Here is an 18957-nt window from a genome sequence, read left to right on the forward strand (position 1 = left end):
ACCCACCTCCTTTTCTTCCCTCCACTCCCACCCCTCCCTCCACAAATCCATGCTGTTCTTTAAACCAACTATTTCCAGTTAATATTTACATTTAAGGAAAGGAAGATATTAAATTAATCTTTATTTTGAAAATTGTTTCTCAGCTTTTATTAGCTCACAAGTTTGAAGGTTACCTGCTGAGAGCCAGTCCGTATGAGCCACCATCTTTTGTGGCAAAACTGAGAAACAGAGGCTAGAAGAATATGGGAAATGTCACTTATCAATATGTGGGTATCAAAGTAAATGGGTATAGTTCTGAGTCTGCTATACAAAAGTCGAAAAAATGAGACATCATTTTCACTCAAAAAAATTAAGATTCACAGGGTGAAATCTTACCCTTTCAGAACAGATACCAAAATTAATGCTAGATAAGGTGAGGCCAACCAAATAGTTGGCAAAAATGGATTAACATAGGTAAGTAGTCTTATTTTCAAATTAACTAGAAATCTATCAGAGAATTTAAGTATCAAGGAGCACTTTCAGAAGTAGTAAGACACCTATTTTTGTGATAAACTTACTGATTTCATGATTACTTCCTTTTTCTCTTGCATTTCATGAGTTTGCATTAGATATCTTTATAAAACAGATTTTTAGCTGAAACATATAGTCTGATCAGTGATGCTTTTCTGTTTGTAAAACTCTTGAAAAAATCTCAAGTAGCTGAGCTGAGATTTTCTGAGTTACAGAATTTCAGTTTCACTTCTGGATACACAAAACTTTGTTGCATTTTCTGAACATGAAGGAGAAAGAGAAATTTGAGAAGTAGTTCCAGGTTTTGTTAACAAAGCCACCAGATATAACCAGATTTACACCTGTGTGTAGATACAGGACTTCTGTAGCCCCCCAGTATAAGCAGTCCCCTGAGCTCTGCCGTTCCTCAAAAATTGTGCTTGACTTTTTGATGCTCTGAATGAGTTAACTTCCAGAAAAGAGAAAAAAAAAAGGTGGGGTGGGCAGGATATTAAAGAGCGATGGAAGGAGGAGTTACTAAGTTGCTTGTAAGGAGGTTGACAGGTACCTGCAGGAGGTCGGAAGGTGGTTTTTAAAAGTGTGAGGGGGATAGAGAGCCCTGGGTGGATGCACTGAGCTGGCTCAGCTGAGGAAGAGGATTCTCCTGGTAGAGAGATTTATTTTGGGAATATATTTATATATTTATAAGTTCTCCACTGCTATACATGTGTAAGGTCTACTTTGTCCAGCCATCTCAGCTATGCTTTTCCATTCTGATTAACTTTAGGCCTTAAGACAGTTAAAAGTGTCTTAAAAAATTTCACTTGAGTTGTTCTCTGGAACAAAGCTGATTACAAAATCCATTCAAGAGTTTTGACATCTTCATATTGAGCCAGTGTGTATATGAAGGCAGCAAGAGGATATGGATCCCTAGCCTTTCATACAGTCACTCCCAAGTGAGTTTGTCATGTTTAGGGGTGAAACAGCTCTTCCATTAGTAACATCCTGGCACTCAGAGTGCTTCATACAGTTTGTAACTCAGCGCAATGCAAGCATACCTCTTGCTTCTAGAAAGTGCTGTTAACAGCTTTAGTGTTAATACCTCAGTTTGGGTTGAAAGGAACTTTAAAGACGATCTAATTCCAATCAGTATTTATTGTGTGTCTATCTGAAAGGTAAAGGTGGGAGGGCACAGTAACACTATTATCAGATTGCCATTTTGAATTGAGTTAACATGTGCAAAATGTGTGCTGTTCCACATCTCATCTTCAGCTGTTCATCAGCCCTTCCCTGAAATTACGAGGCTCTCCAATCCATCAGTATAACTGTTTGTGTAGTCTCAGTTTTGCCGAACTGAGCTGTGTTAGATAACCGCTATTATTAGAAGTAAAACCCAAATCATTCTGTCCTTCTATCATTATAATTTCTCAGACAGCTACAGTGCAGCCAACACCAGCCACCGGCAAGTCACTGTCCAAGGCACTTTCTATGCTGCCCAAAGCACAACAACTTCTTCATGGCTGCGAAGCGCAGGGTGCCTGTTGGGACAGAAGAGCCTTTGGGGTAGCCATCACTCTAGGTGACATTTTGGGGATGCTTTTCTCAAAACATATGGACTGAGGGGCTGAGGAGACCCTGGGGCTTAGAGCAGCCCAGGCCCCTGTCTACTCTAGGCCACTTCAACACCCAGCAACACCAGGCAAGAGAGCATCTGTGTTTCAGCAGTTTATTCTGAGTTGGCCTGCCCAGTGGTGGTAGACCTGTGAGGACTTGTCAGATCATGGGGCAGGCAGCAGCCAATGGCCAGGACACTCCCGCATGGGAGGACGCTTGCAGAGAGATCAATATCTCCGTGATCGAGATCGGCGACCTGGTGGGGAACAGAACTGGCCGTGAGCATGAGCTATGCACCCCGTTCCCTCCTCCTTGCCACCCCTCCATCGCCCAGAGCCCTGGTGCCCAGGACATCCTTGTGGTTCCTGGGAACACACGCTGACTCCTACGGTCACCCCCACCTCTGCGTCTCCTACTCCGCCTGTAGCGGCTCCGTCGGCGCTTGGAGACTCGTCGCCTCCGGCTGCGAGAGCGGCTTCTCCTCTGGCGCCTGGAACGGTATCCCCTCCGGCGTCTGCTCCGCCGGCGTCTGAATCGGAGGCGCCTGCTCCGGTGGCGGCTGCTGCTCCGCCGGTACCTGGCCATGCTGCTTGCTGCTGTGCCTGGATGTGTGGCTTTCTGCAAAAGCCTTCAGAAGATAAAGGTCTGGGTTGATTATGATGTGCAATGACATCATGGATTTGGGTGGTGATGCGAAGGCCATCAGTCCACCCACTCACCTACCCATCCATCCATCCATCCATCCATCCATCCATTTATCAATGCCTCCTTCCACTGTTCTGTCAACCCATCCTGAAGATGAAGTACAAGTGGGTTTGCCCCGCTAGCCTTGCTCTGTGATGTTATCCCGCCACTGGTAACATGCAGACAAACTTCTCCGCTTTGCTGCCGCTCCCCTGGTACCTGGCCATGCTTGTTGCTGCTGTGCTTGACTATGCAGGGCTTTGCCACTTAGAAGAACAGGTTAGGGACTAGCTGTGCAAGGTATACTCATACACAAAACCAAGAGAAGCTGTGTGTTGTTTCGTGTATTGAATCTCTGGTTACAGTTGCCAAGTGACAACAAGGAATTCATTTCCAAGTCCCAGGCCCTCTGAAGGGTGGAAGCAAATAATTAAGGATATGACGTATTTTCAGGTTGACCACACAGTGTTTGCGCATCTTAGTTAAAAAATGCATTTATACTCATCTGAAAATTCTACATTTTGCAGCCCATCCCATCCTTTCCACACTGGAGGTGGTTTCTCATGGTCCTGGGTCCTTCCCTCTCCTTTCCCATGAGAGGAATTGGTGTCTAGGCAAACAAATTAGGTTCTGAAAAATTTCAAGGCAGCCTCTTGGAGGCCTTCTTCCAAAACACAGCCCTATCAGGTACATGGAGGTAGAGAATTAGCGTGAACTTGAACTGAAAAGTGGACCTTAGGAAAGGCCAGTCTCAGGAGCTGTCAATGTCAGAACTGAGGGAGGTGCTTCAGGGCAAAGGTCTGGATGACAAGGTCTTCTCAACTTTAATCTGTCGTCAGCATCCAGCCAGAGCCAAGTCTGAAACTGTTTTGACACACTGAGCTCGAGTTTCATAAGTGTTTGCCTCACTTTGAGTTTCTCCATCTTTAAAACGGGGGATAATAACAACCCCTCACTTACCTGTCTCACAAAGATTTGAGAAGAGGTGTTCAATGTTATGCATTGTGTTTCAGCTATTGGATTCATTTAGACTGAACTGTTTAGAAGCAATTACGCATGCCATTAGTTGACAGTTTAGAGAAGTCTGTAACCTCCAGTAGTGATGAAACGTGCAATGGGATCAGCAGAAAGTGGAGTGATAACCTTTTAATATGACACAATTGCTAGCCAAATAGCCTTACTTAGCATCAAGGACTCTACATGGGACAAGTTGCATTTGTTAATACTGAGTTAACACTGAATATGTTGCTGTTCTACATGCCACATCTTAAAGAAGTGGCAGAATCAGACTTGCAGTTACGCTCCTAGTGTTCTGTTACATTAGGAAAGTAGTCTTCTGTCAGCAAGGGATGTTGTGTAACTAGGGCAGTCAATGGCTAAAAGCTCAGCTCTTGTTTATTAGGTAATGAAAACAGTAGTTGTGTTTTACTAAACATGAAGAGTGAGGGAGACAAACAGAACTAAGATGAGGTGAGTTACAGCAGGCTACAGCATCTTATTTGTGTGAAACTTTCACCGAGTATGTGAGAGAGAAGAGATTGGAAGAGGTGTCGTGAGCCGTGCAGTTTTCCCCATTCCTAATAACCTATTAGTATATGAACTGAAAATTGTCCATTCTTTAATGTAGGACATTATTTTCAAATTTGACTATAAGAAGCCATTCTGGTATCAGCTGCTAGAATAAGAAAGGACTAAGTGCACAGAAGTTTGGAAACCAAAAACATGTGTCTATGAACAAGGAGGTAACCTTTAAAAAGCTACAAAAGTTTTACACTTCAGTAGTTAGGGCACTGCAGTGTTAACGCAGCCAGAGGATAGTATTACAGATGTAAATACTATCTGGGATAGTACAGCAAAGTTTAGGAAAAGTCTAAATTAATTTTAAGAATAGACCTGATTTTCAATGCAAAACTGTATTTGCACTTTTAAATTGATGATGAACAGGTACATGAAGGTGAATATTTTCTGAATTACATTGGTTTTTTAATTTTCTTAGGCTAGCTCCGTTTTGTCAGGCTTATCACTGGGCTGTCCAACCTGTGTTGCTGCACAGCTTGGGGCAATCTCTCCATCCTGCCTGAGACAGGACCTATAGGAGGTGAGGTGGCATTGAACATGGAAAGGAAATTCAGTGCCTCTGTCACATGAGTGACTTTCATACAGCCTAAAAAAAAAAAAAAAAAAAACAAAAACCAGAAACCAAAACCTAATTCATTAGGAGAAGGTGCTTGGAAGCATATTAGCATTTTCAGGTTTACTTAGACTTGTGCCTGATTAGTTTAGTTGTTGTAAGCTTATCTCAAGGGAATAAATTATTGAAAAAAATCCCTTTCCAAATGTTGTATTTAGGAGGTAAACCAGCAGATCTTAAAAGAACTGCAGCAGTCCAGGAGAAATGGCACATTTTCATGTGAAGGATTATCCCATTTTTTCCTGCAGGAAAGTGGTTCCATTACAGGCAGAAAAGGAGTAGAACTCTTAAGAGGCTGCTTCTGATGTTTATTATCAGTATTTAAGCATGGAGGTGATAGGACGTTGACTTGCCTCCGAAGGTGGCTAAAGAACATGTGAAAACCAGGCAAAGGTACTAATTTTGCACTACAGTTTTTTCTAAGCAACTTAATCCCAGGTATGTCCTACTGACAATAAGCAGTGTCTTGCATGCATACTGGTTGATTAAAATGTAATTCTGGGCATTAAACATGGTACATTCCAGAAGGGTAAGAATAGTGAAAGATCCAGTTTTAGGGATCTTTTAAAAAAACATGTTTCTGGCTGATAATTCTGCCTTGAAGAACAAAAAAAATCCCAAGTTCTAAAAGTTATAAAACCCCCCTGTTAGGAAAAACAATTAAGCACAAACCTGGTCTAGGACTTAGTGAATGGAGCAACTGACCATGTGTTTAAGACCTGTTGACAAGAGCAGTATTTCAGCGTGCTTGTTGAAGCATGTGTGCTTTGATGGGTACAAGAACTGTTTCTTAGGCTGACTGCAGTAACAGGAGAAAGGGGAAAAAACCCCTGTGGGAGGACTGAGTTTCTTTGTATTTCTGTGCATCGCATTTTGTAGTTGTGTCCCAGTTCTGTGAACAGATGTGTTTTTATAAGCCTAGATAAACAGCCTGGAGAGCACATAAACACCTGGGATATCTAGCAGAGGGGTGGTCATCTGTCTGAGCCTTCAGTCGCATTTTCTCTATGATTAGCTCTCTACTTGCTTGTCCAGAGTTGTAGCTAATGTATTTACACATATAATTAATTATACTAAAAAAAAAAAAAAAAAAAAAAAAAAAAAAAAAAAATCAAACAAGCATTTTCAGTTGTTTATTCTTTTTTCATTTGTGGAATGTCAAACTACCACACTACTGAACTACTATGAGTTTTATTTATGCATTACACTATGACTTCATTCTGGATATGCCCACAGAAGGACATATGATACCTAACTATTTCTCAGGCTAAATAAGGAAATAACGATTATCAGTTGCAACTAAGTTCATCACCGTGGCCAGTGGTAGGCAGGGCAGGAATACTTCAAGAGTACCTCCAAGGCTGGGGAGCAAGCTGGGACTTGCTAGCTAGTCATGATTTTTATTTTATTTTTTTACTGGGTTCCATTGACTTGTAACAGTATGTTCAACTTTCTGAAAGCTGAATTTGGAGAGAGAGCTTAGACTTGCTAGCCTCCAGAGATACTAGCTTCATGAGGCAAACTGTTGGTGGTGGGTAAAATTTTAATATTCACCTGTGAGAGAACTTTGATATTATGAGATGCTCAAAGAACAGCCCTGCAAATGTGCCTTTCTCCACTTTGTGTGCTGTGAATGATAGAGTTCACAGTGTTAGTAAGACTAAGACTGTGGGACAGGGCAGTTACATGTTGCCTGTTCCCCAAATGCACACCCTCATGTTTCTGAAGCCGTGGCTGCTTGGGGCTCTGGCTGAGCTGTTGTTTTTCTTGTAGAGTCATCTTCTCTCATCCATGTTTAAAACTCTGTTTGTGCTTTTGTTTTTGCTCAACTCGGGATCTTTATGGACGTGCCCTTCCCCCCTTCCTCCCCATGTCAGAATGTGGATATCCCTCACAGCCCATTCCTTCAACATTTCCTCCGATTTTCTCTTTTGTCAGGGATCTGTGAAGCTACTACAAATGCCACCTTTCCTTCCCTTAGTCTAGGATATGTTGCCCTGTGGCTAACACTTTTAACACTACTGTGACAGAGAAGAGTGACATCAGGCAGGCTGTTGCTCTGGTCTTCAAGCTGTACAGTAAAAATCAAAGGCACATAAAAGTGTCACTAAAGATTCTTGCAAGTCTGTCCAATATTAATGTAATTGGAAAATGGCTGCAGTTTTGTTTTGAAGACCATTTCGAATGTTGATCAGTATTTCTAGAATTAACTGAGCTATGGATAAAACTCAGCAGGTTTACAGATTTTAGTTTTGTCTTTAAAATGGTTCAATCTGTGTTATAGTCACTAGAGAGTCTGTGTGAAAAAAAAAAAGACTGTGGAGGAAACCTCGTAGTAATTAAGAAATATTCACAGCTGCTGAATGTTTTCCTGCACAAAAGGCAGGGAAATGACATGTCTGTGACATTGCCATGTCAAGTGCACCCTCCCAAATCCATCTGCCAGTATTAAGACCACTTGTAATTGTATTCAACGTAAAAGATTAAAACCTCACTGTATTCATAGAATCATAGAATAGTTAGGATTGGAAAGGACCTTCAGATCATCTAGTTCCAACCCCCCTGCCATAGGCAGGGACACCGCACGCTAAACCATACCACCCAAGACCTCATCCAACCTGGCCTTGAGCACCGCCATGGACGGAGCATTCACAGCTTCCCTGGGCAACCCATTCCAGCGCCTCACCATCCTCACAGTAAAGAACTTACTTATATCCAATCTAAACTTCCCCTGTTTAAGTTTGAACCCATTACCCCTTGTTCTATCACTACAGTCCCTCATGAATAGTCCATCCCCAGCATCCCTGTAGGCTCCCTTCAGATACTGGAAGGCTGCTATGAGGTCTCCATGAAGCCTTCTCTTCTCCAGACTGAACAGCCCCAACTTTCTCAGCCTATCTTCATACGGGAGGCGCTCCAGTCCCCTGATCATCCTCGTGGCCCTCCTCTGGACTTGTTCCAGCAGCTCCATGTCCTTTTTATGTTGAGGACACCAAAACTGCACACAGTACTACGAGTGAGGTATCATGAGAGCAGAGTAGAGGGCAGGATCACCTCCCTCGACCTGCTGGTCACACTCCTTTTGATGCAGCCCAGGATACGGTTGGCTTTCGGGGCTGCAAGCACACTGAAGCCGGCTCATGTTCATTTTCTTATCAACCAACACCCCCAAGTCCTTCTCTGCAGGGCTGCTCTGAATCTCTTCTCTGGCCAACCTGTAGCTGTGCCGGGGATTGCTCAGACCCAGGTGTAGGACCTTGCACTTGGCTTGGTTGAACTTCATAAGGTGGGCATCAGCCCACCTCACAAGCTCGTCAAGGTCCCTCTGGATGGCATTCCTTCCCTCCAGCGTATCAACCGAACCACACAGCTTGGTGTCACCAGCAAACTTGCTGAGAGCGCACTCAATTCTACTGTCCATGTCACTGACGAAGATGTTGAACAAGACCGGTCCCAACACCGATCCCTGAGGGACACTACTCGTTACTGGTCTCCAGCCAGACATTAAGCCATTGACCACAACTCTTTGCGTGTGGCCACCCAGCCAGTTCTTTATCCACCAAGTGGTTTACCTATCAAATTGACGTCTCTCCTATTTAGAGACAAGGATGTTGTGTGGGACAGTGTCGAATGCTTTGCACAAGTCCAGATAGATGACGTCAACTGCTCTACCCCTGTCCATCAGTTCCGTAGCCCCATCATGGAAGGCCACTGTCCTGGGTTCAGCAGTAGCAGTCATTTTTTCTCCTTCTTAGTAGCTGATGCAGTGCTGTGTTTTTGACTTTCGGCCTGGGAATAGTGCTGATAAAACTGATGTTTCTAGTTGCTGGTCAGAGTGTTTAGTCTGATCAAGGACTTTGTGAGCCACATGCTCTGCCAGGGAGGAGGTGAAGCTGGAAAGGAGCAGCCACAGGACACCTGACCCAAACTAGCCAAAGAGGTATTCCATACCACAGCACGTCATGCCCAGGATGTAACGGGGAGTTAGCTGGAAGAGCTGGATCACTGCTGGGTGGGGGCGAGGTATTGGTCGGTGAGCGGTTGTATCCTCTTCCCTTCTTCTTTCCCTTATCATTATTATTGGTGGCAGCAGTAGTGATTTGCATTATACTTTAGTTACTAAACTGTTCTTATCTCAACCCGTGGGAGTTGCATTCTTTCGATTCTCCTTCCCATCCCTCTAGGAGCGGGGGGAAGAAAGCTAAATTATCCAAACATTCTGTTTATGTTGTGAAACTACCCATCCTCCTGCCTGAGATAGGCACAAGATCAGAAAAACCGCTCCGAAGGACGCCTTCATGGTATCCATTGTCTTCACTATTATCTATTTCTTATACTGACAAATCTTTTTACTTATATAAGTATGCCTAAAAACCTCAAGCTCCTCAGTGAATCGCTGCAGAGTAAATATATAATATGCTTGATATAAACTACCTGTGCTCTCAAATAATTCTACTAGCTAAAAATCTTAAGAGTGAAAATCAGATAAAAATAAAAAAAAATACCTTAAAGCAACAATAAGGTTTGCTTTATGATGAAATCACTCTCTATACTGGAAGCAGAGAGGATTCTAACGCAGCCAAGTCTGTCTTAGACGACAGGCTTTTGCGGCGAATGAACCGACAGCGGCCACACCTAAAAATCACAATTAAACCACAAAAGAAACACTGCTGACAAGGACGGGATAATTCTCGCCGTATTTTCGTCTGAAGGCTGTAAAAGATAAATGCGGAAGGCCGTGCGCGGGTCTTATCAGTCCTAAATTGCCTATAGTTAAGTTCACGTTTGCGACAATTAGGTTGTTCACTTCCCTAATCAGTGGAAGTAGGGAACGGGTTAGGCACCGCTTCTCTCTGTTCTCGGCTTCGATGTTCGTTTGACGAGACATTCAGCGCAGGGCGAATCCACCTTGACGGTACCCAAAGTGGCCCTGTTGGTGACAGAACACAGGCATAATCACGACCCAAGTACAACAATTCCGCAGGTTCGCACCAGAGACCCGACTTAGGGTCCCGGTATCGTACTTTAACTGTTTTGTTTACATCCCTATCCTTGGCAGAATGGAAGTGAACACATGCAGAGGGCAATTCAGAATCCCCAGAAATACAAAGATGGCTTAAAACAAATAAGGTTTTAGAAATTCTTTCATAGACATCGATAATATCAGAATATTTACTTAAATATTGTTTGAATGTAGTGTTTGCTTGTTCAATAATAGCTTGACCTGTAGGGAAATGAGGAATACCTGTAACATGCCGTATTCCCTATTGCTGGAAGAACCTCCTTACCCGTTCACTAGCATATGCTGGACCATTATCAGTTTTAATTGAGACCGGCACCCCTATAACTGCAAAACAATTAGTAAGATGACGAATAACATGTAAAGCCTTTTCTCCTGATTGGGCAGTGACACAAATAAACTTGCTGTACGTATCAAATGATACATGTAGGTATTTTAACCGGCCAAAACTATTCTCATGGGTAATATCCATCTGCCATATCTCATTACTTTTAAGACCTCTGGGGTTGACCCCGATGCCAAGTCCTGGACCCAAATTAGAACAGGTGGGACAAGCCCTGACAATGGCTTGAGCCTCAGCATGTGAAATTTGAAATTGCCTTTTCAGCCCTTTGGCATTTTGATGAAAAGTAGCATGAGCTTCACGGGCTAGCACATATTGATCTTGTGGAACCTGCGTCGACCAGTGTACCTGATTGTCAACCTTTTGATCAGCTATGGCATTCCCTTCTCCCAAGCCATCGTTCCACTTATGGCTTCTAATATGTAAGACAGAATATTCTGCAGTTCTCAGCCTTACTGCCCTTCTCACAAGCATTAAAAGCTCAAATAGTCGTTTATTTTGAACCTCCTTGATATGTGCATTTTCGATGCGTAACGCTATTCCTACTGCATAAAGGGAATCAGAGATAATGTTTACATGACAGGTAGACCAATGTGCTAACGACCAGGCAATGGCCCATAACTCTAATGTTTGTAGTGAATCAAATTCTTGACCTGGAAGGATTTTGTTTGTACTGCCATTGCCCGTCTTGCTGCCAGGTCACAGCGGCTTGACGTGATTTCTTTCCAGCATCGGTAAATACAGTTAGAGCATCTTTCAGAGGTCTGGATAATGCAAGTGGTTTGGCTACCCATTTTTGCGAGCCCAACCATTTTAACAAAGGCATATTCAAGGATTTTGTAGATATTACTGTACTTTCTGATAACAAGGCTACTGCTAATGACATCGAGTTCTCCATGAACCATTGCAAACCATCATTTTTCAAGGGTAAATAGACAGTATTGGGTACAGCCCCTGTCACAGAAACAATCCTATGACGACCTTTAATAATCAGTTCTGCCAAATTTTCGATTTCTGTCTGCAACGTTGTTTTAGGAACCAGTGCTGTGAATAACCATTCCAACACCCAGATCTCCCCCTTTTTCTTTTGTTGAGCAAGGGCTGCAAGCAGCTGCGTTTTCCCTCGGAGAATGACGAGATCCACAGGGAGCTGTGGGTCACGTCGATTCACCGCAGAAGCAGCAATACAAGCCCCGAGTTCCTGCAGTTTGGCTAACTGCAAAGGGGTAAGAGAAACCGGTGCGGCTGGGTCCGTTCCTTTCAACAACGGCCGAAAAATTTCGAGGTCATCATTAGAAATCCCTGCGACAGGACGAAGCCACTGCAAATCACCTAATAATGTTTGCACATCATGCAGGGTACATAACTGTGGATGAAATTCAAGTTTCAACGGTGAGACCGTGGACTCGGTAATTGACCACCCCAAATATTTCCAAGGAGATGTTTTTTGAATTTTGTCAGATGCTACTCCTAAACCAAATTGCTGCAAATGATTTTGAATGAACCTATCCTGTGATTGAGAAAAAGGAGTTTCTTGACAGAACAAGATATCATCCATATAATGATACACAATAGTAAATGGCCACTTTTGTCGCAGAAATTGTAGGGCGGCATCAACATATAGCTGACATAACGTTGGAGAATTTTTCATGCCCTGTGGGAGTACTGTCCATTCGTAGCGTAACACAGGTGCCTGTCGGTTGATGGATGGAAGGGTAAATGCAAATCGTTGACAGTCATTAGGATGTAAAGTAATATTAAAAAAGCAGTCCTTTAAATCGACGACAAGAAGAAACCAATTTTCAGGCAAGATTGAGGGTAAAGGGAGAGCTGGTTGCAGGGCACCCATAGCTTGCATTTGATCATTTACTGCCCGTAAATCATGCAGCAAACGAAACTTTCCCTATTTCTTTTTTATGACAAAAATAGGAGTATTCCAAGGGCTTGTAGAAGGACGAAGGTGTCCCTGTTGCAACTGCTCTTCGACTAGTGCATGTGCTTGTTGTAGACTCTCCCTCTTGAGCGGCCACTGCTCAATCCATACAGGGTTGTCACTCAGCCAAATCAAGGGGATTGGGAAAGTCCACGCAGAGGCCGCTATTAAAAACCCTGTTCAGTAGTTAAACGGGCTCCGATCTGAGCAAGTACATCTCGACCCAGGAGCATAGGCACTCCGGCTGGCAGCGGCATAAGAGTTATTATTGCAGTGACGGTATTACCATCTATAGTCAGCTGTATCGGTGGACTCTTATATACCGATTGTGATCCTCCCACACCTTCCACCCTGCCAGCACTGGCTGTTAACGGCCACTCTGTGGGCCAGTGTCGTAAAGCAAGTATGGTTATATCCGCTCCCGAGTCTAGAAGCGCCCGCACAGTACAGGACTTATTGTTATGGATTAGAGTAACAGAAATTTCTGGCCGCGAATCTAATGCGACGGAAAACAACGCAAGTTGCCCAGTGGACCCAAAGCCTGCTTGTCCTCGGAAGCTCATAGTTTGTCTCGTTACCATCTGAGTCATAGGTATCAGTTGAGCAATTTTACTATTTTTTGGAATCAACATCGGTGGAAAGTCTGTTTTAACCATAATCTTAATTTCTCCCATATAGTCAGCATCAACCAGACCGGGGACAATGAAAAGTCCTTTTAAAGCGGCGGAGGAACATCCTAACAAAAGTGCTCCCGCCGCTTGCCCATTTATTCTTAAGGGACCAAACACTCCGGTAGGAACCAGCTGAACACTTTTATCAGATAAAGTGATTTCTACTGTGGATGCCAAGTCCACTCCGAGGCTGCCGCTGGTGGCCGGCTGCAGGGGGATAGGCTGGCTTCCAGCGTCTGCGGCTGACGAGTGGCTGGGGTTAGCTGAATCGGACCTGCTCTTGGGGCCTTCGTGCGGCGGGTCTTGCGCTCGCCGGGTAGTTTCCCGACTTCACTTTCTGCCGGAAGCAAGTAGCTGGACAATGGTTATCAAGCTGACAGCTGGGACACCAAACGATCGTGGAGCATTCCCTCTTTGAATGCCCGTTTTGTCCACAGCGAAAACAGCGCAGACCCCTTTTCAAATTCAAATTTGGATTAGGCTTCTGCAATGGTGTCAAAGCTGCTAAAACCTTATCGCCTAAGGAATGGACTGCATCGACTAACAGGGCTTGATGCCCCACAGGTACGCGGGACATTCGTTCTAGCATTTCTGCGATAGAAGCATTTGTGGGAAGTTGAATGAGAATCTGTCTTGTAGTATCATTACAATTTTGAAGTGCACATTCATATACTCGGCTAAATTGTGAGGTTTTGAAATAGCATTTGCGATACGATCTAGGAATTCACTGAATGGTTCATTTCTACCCTGAACTATCTTTAAGTAGGCAGGTTCTGCACTTGAATCCCTAATCCTTAACAGTGCCTTCATTGCCGTCTGCATAGATTCCTTTAGTAAATCTGGCCCCATCCTAGCTTGTGCCTCTTTATTAGCCCAAGCACCTATTCCCATAAGGTGCTGCAATGTTACTCCTGCTAATGGGTCGTCGTCTCCTCTTTGTAGGTCGCAAACTTCTTGACACAATTCCTGCCAGTACATATTAAATAGGAGCAACTGCGACGGTGTCAAAATTAACTTTACTACACTTTTGATATCTTCGATAAGTAATAATCCAGAACCCCAAATATAATTTAGCATTTGTTTCGTAGGCTCTGACTGTATGCCAGAATCTGTGACTGTCTGGCGCAGCTGATTTAATAATTTCCAACTAAGGGGTGTAATAGTAACATCAATTTCACCCCGCGCATTGGGAGCATACAGAACTGGAAAAGCATTTGTTGCCTGCAATTCCCGAGCCCCATCATAACCTTCATCCCGAATAGCCTCCTCATAAATGGTTTTCCAATTTATTCCCCGAGTCTGATTTTTACCCCTAACGTCAAAGGAGCAAGCTGCTGTACTTGGAACTGCTTCCTCCCTTAACGAGTTAGTAGGTCTGGGGTCCGGGGGAGCAGAAGGCTCCGCTGCGGTTACCGAGTTAGATAAGAGTGGAAGGTGGGGAAAATGAATAGAAGACACAGATGGAGGCAGGGGAATATCCGTGCTACCAAATGCTATAGCCCCAGGGGGATTAGAACTTTCAGACGGAGGTGCGCTATTCAGTTTCTCTTTGGCTACAGCAGCGATACGTTGCTCAGCGGCGTATTTTTGGATACACTGTATAATGCACCGCCAATCCTTTGCCAATTTACGCGCCTGTTTGTTATCATCTATAACCTGTTCCCAAAGTACATCACCAAATTTTCTCCACTCCGCTACTTCAAATATTTCATCAGGATCGTGAAAGCATCCCACACTCTTCCCATAATCAAGGAGTGCAGTAAGCCCTTTCCCTAAGTCTATCTCTTTCCCTATACCTCGCTTCTCTAAGAAGCACTTAAACAGATCAAAGGCCGCTTGTCTTTCCATTATTCACTACTCTCTCTTTTTAAGCTTTGGTACCAATGCAGCTCACCAGCAAGCAGGCCAACTCAGCGGGCGGCGGAGGCTCCCTCTTCGTCCTCCAGGCTCAGAGGCTCCTATTCTCTTTCAGGATTGACCTCTGTCTCTTCTCCGGGCTTTACCTTAGGACTACTTAGTAGTCCGATTCTTTTTTTTTTTTATCATAGGCTCCTCTTCTCTTTCAGGATTGGCCTCTTTTTTTTCTTCTTTCACTGCCCGTTCTCTGCCCGGCATCTTTGACCAGCAAAACCGAGCATATTTTCTTCTTTCAGCCCTCCGGATGCTGCTTCTCCGGTGCTTTCCCGCTCCGTGCGCAATTCTCTCAGCCACTACGGGTACCCGGGTTCCTCTGTTGGTCCCTGTTCGGGCAGCAATATGTCGTCGCGCACGGAGGGAACACATGCACAATCAATATGATTGATAAAAGTGATCCGTTTATTGTGCTCAAATAATGGGTATATATAGTGTCAATCTGCCACGTACACACAGCTTCCCGTCGTGATTGGTTGATAAACACAGTATTGGGTACATTCCAGGTGCATTTTGGTGATTTCCCCTGCTCATTTACACATCCTCCTCTCAAGGTCTCTGCTCCTAGTTCACAGACAATTTTTAGCTACAAGGTAGGCCAGCTGGTCTTCTATCTCTATTGGTTAACTTCCAGGGTTTTCCACTGTTGGCAACTGTACACAGCTGGCGTTTTTTCTCACTTTCACAGAATCTGTGCTTAATTAAGCTCAGACATGGGAACATGAACTTTGCTTGCTAACCATGTCTCCACAGAAAGGGTGGGAGGAAGTAGACTGCGTGGTTCTAATTTATGGCCTGGGCTTAAACCACTACAGCCACCAAATTGGTCAGGCAGGATTTCCCCTCAGTGAAGCCATGCTGGCTGTCACCAAGCACCTTGTTGTTTTCCATGTGCCTTAGCATGCCTTCCAGGAGAATCTGCTCCAAGAGTTTGCCAGGCACAGAGGTGAGACTGACTGGTCTGTAATTCCCTGGGTCATCCATTTTCCCCTTCTTGAAAATGAGGGTTATATTTCCCTTCTTCCAGTCATTATGAACTTCACCCGACTGCCATGATTTTTCAAATATGATGGCCAGTGGCTTAGCAAACTTCATTCGCCAGCTGCTTTAGGACCCGCGGATGGATTTCATCAGGTCCCATGGACTTGTGTACGTTCAGGTTCTTAAGATGGTCTCGAACCAGATCCTCTCCTACAGTGGGCCTAGGGTCTTCATTCTCACTGTCCCTGCCTCTGCCTTCCAAGACTTGGGTGGTGTGATCTGAGCCTTTGCCAGTGAAGACTGAGGTAAAAAAGTCATTAAGAACCTCAGCTTTCTCCAAATCCTGGGTAGCCAGTTCTCCTGATAGCTTCCGGAGGGGGCCTACCTTGTCCCTAGTCTGTCTTTTATTCGCAGTGTACCTATAGAATCCCTTCCTGTTATCCTTAACATCCCTAGGCAAGTTCAATTCTAACTGGGCCTTAGCTTTCCTCACCTGGTCCCTAGCTTCCCAGACAACATCCCTGTATTCTTCCCAGGCTGCCTGTCGTTTCTTCTGCCTTTTATAAGCCTCTTTTTTCCTTCAGATTTTCCTCAGCAGCTCCTTATCCACCCAAGGAGGTCTCCTGGCCCTCCTGCTGCACTTCCTTCTAGTGGGGATGCAACACTCCTGAGCTTGGAGCAGGTGATACTTGAATATCAACTAACAGTCTTTGGCCTCCCTGCCCTCTAGGGTTATATCCCATGGAACCTTACTAAGCAGGTTGCTGAAGAGGCCAAAGTCTACTCTCTTGAAGTCCAGGGCAGTGAGCTTGCTGCACGCTCTTCTCACTGTCCTGAAGACCTCTAATTCGACCATCTCGTGATCGCTGCAAACAAGGCTGCCCTGCAGAGTCACATTTCCAACCAGCCCTACCCTGTTGGTGAGCACGAGGTCAAGCATGGCCCCTCTCCTTGTCGGCTCCTCTACTACTTGCAGAAGGAAGTTGTCTTCCACACAATTGAGGAACCTTCAGGTTTTCTTGTACTGGGCCGTACCGTCCCGCCAACAGATATCAGGGTGGTTGAAGTCCCCCATGAGAACAAGGGTCTGTGAGAGTGAGGCTCTTCCTATCTTTCTGTAGAGTGCTTCACCCTCAGATTCCTCTTAGTCAGGCGGTCTGTAACAGATCCCCACAGTAATGTCCGCCATCGCTGTTCTCCCTTTAACCCTGACTCACAAACTCTCTGTTGACTGCTCACCCGTCCCCAGACACAGTTCCATACTCTCCAGCCTATCCCTAACATAAATAGCAACTCCCCCTTCCCGCCTGCCGGGCTTGTCTTTTCTTGTGTAGAGCCGGTGGCCACCTCCTGTCCCTGTTGGAGCCCGAAGCCACTCAGAACAAGAGGTGAATGCGGATGATCTCCTCTATCTGTGTATCAGACTAATGATGAGGTTTAGGTGATATTAAAGAAGCAGTTTCACTACAGTAAATGGCTGCAATTCCCCTAGGTAAAACACTGAGTATTCTGCAGAAATTTTTGCACTTGATTATTTCAAGCTGTTTACATAATTAGATGCAAAATCAAAGACAAGAAGTTGGTCCTGTACTGAACCATTTGCCTAAAGCCGTTTGGTGATGATAATACTCATTAACCAAGGTACAGCTCCTGACATTGCTTCATTTCTGTCGTTATAATGAAATACCGCTTTGTTTCAGATCTGAAGTGTGGCATAAGCTTATCTTCTTTCTGAAAGATTTTCTTCCGGATGTAACTGCATCTTTATGCCATTCAGCACTGAGCCAGAGGTATAATTTTTTTTCTGTCCCTCTTCTTTTCTGGTTTAATTAATATGGTCACCTGGCCTATTAGAAATTACCTGTGCAATATACATGAATTGCCTTCTTCAGTCCGTAGTCTTATTTTGTGAAGGAGCTGAAGGCATTGTGCAACAACACAGTGTTAAAATAGGGTAGAATTTTTCAGGGTATTAATCTGCCGGAATAATATAAAAATCAGAAAATATTTGATAAAACTTTGTTCTTTTGTTCCATCTCCAGCTGTAGGATTTCAAAATGCTTTTGGCTATGGCTGCTTTCAGCACTGGTTCTCCAGGCAGTCTTATTCCAGTCTTTTAGCTGGGGAAGCCAAAAAAGTGGGGAAGGAAGAGGAAGTATGAAGCTGTTGAAAAAAATCTGTGATCTTAAACAGTGAAAGGTCTCGCCTCACTTGAAGGCAGCTGTCTGGAGGTGGGCAGGGTGGCAGAGAGACTGGGCAAGTGAGTAGATGTAGGTTGTAGGTGAGTGTTTCATTGGTGAAAACTCTGAATCTGTAGACAGAGTCCTTTGAAGACACATTTTGTATATGTAAAGCTTGTAATGGTCCCAAAAAAAACTTTAATTTAAAAGAAACTACAGCTTTAGAATTTTTCCTTTTTTTTTTTTTTTTTTGTTTGCTTGTTTTGTTTTGTTTTTTGGTTTTGTGGGTTTGTTTGGGTTTTTTTTTTTTTGGTTAAGTACTGTTGCAGCTTCCAGAGGTTTAAGTGGAAAATGTAGGGAGGGTCTGGAGGGAAACTAGAGAAGCCAGCCATGACCTTAAGTATTTGTTATTTTGAAGATGCAATCCCCACTTTGTATCTTCCTTACACAATTAAGACAGACATTTTGCCATAAGAGCTTCTGCAAAGGCAGATACCTTGGGCAGTCTTGCATTAATTTTATTTTATAATTAATCATTAGCTAATGCCCTTTATAAAATAAAAATCAGGTACAACAGCTGGGTTATTTACCTTTGAAAAGCTCTTACAAGGCACACAGAATACCTTACTTCTTGTCACTAATAATATCACAAAGATGTAAAGAGAGAAAACGCTACACATTTAGCTACATGCTAAATGTCATGTCCAGTACAAATGAAAGTGCCATAAACATTTGCAAAAACATACAAATAATAACAGCTTCATTGACAAATGCTTTCAGTGGGTCATCATGAAGAATGAAATTAAAAATGTGGTCAGTATGCACAAATAGAGGCTCAGGAAATATTTCTACAGAACTGTCAAGCTATTTTTTCAATTTCTCTTTGCAAGTCACCTATTTACCTCCATGATTTTTCTATTTTTGTTCCTCAAAAGCGATT

The sequence above is a fragment of the Psittacula echo genome (genome assembly GCF_963264785.1).
Source record: "Psittacula echo genome assembly, chromosome: 1".
NCBI lineage: Eukaryota > Metazoa > Chordata > Aves > Psittaciformes > Psittacidae > Psittacula > Psittacula echo.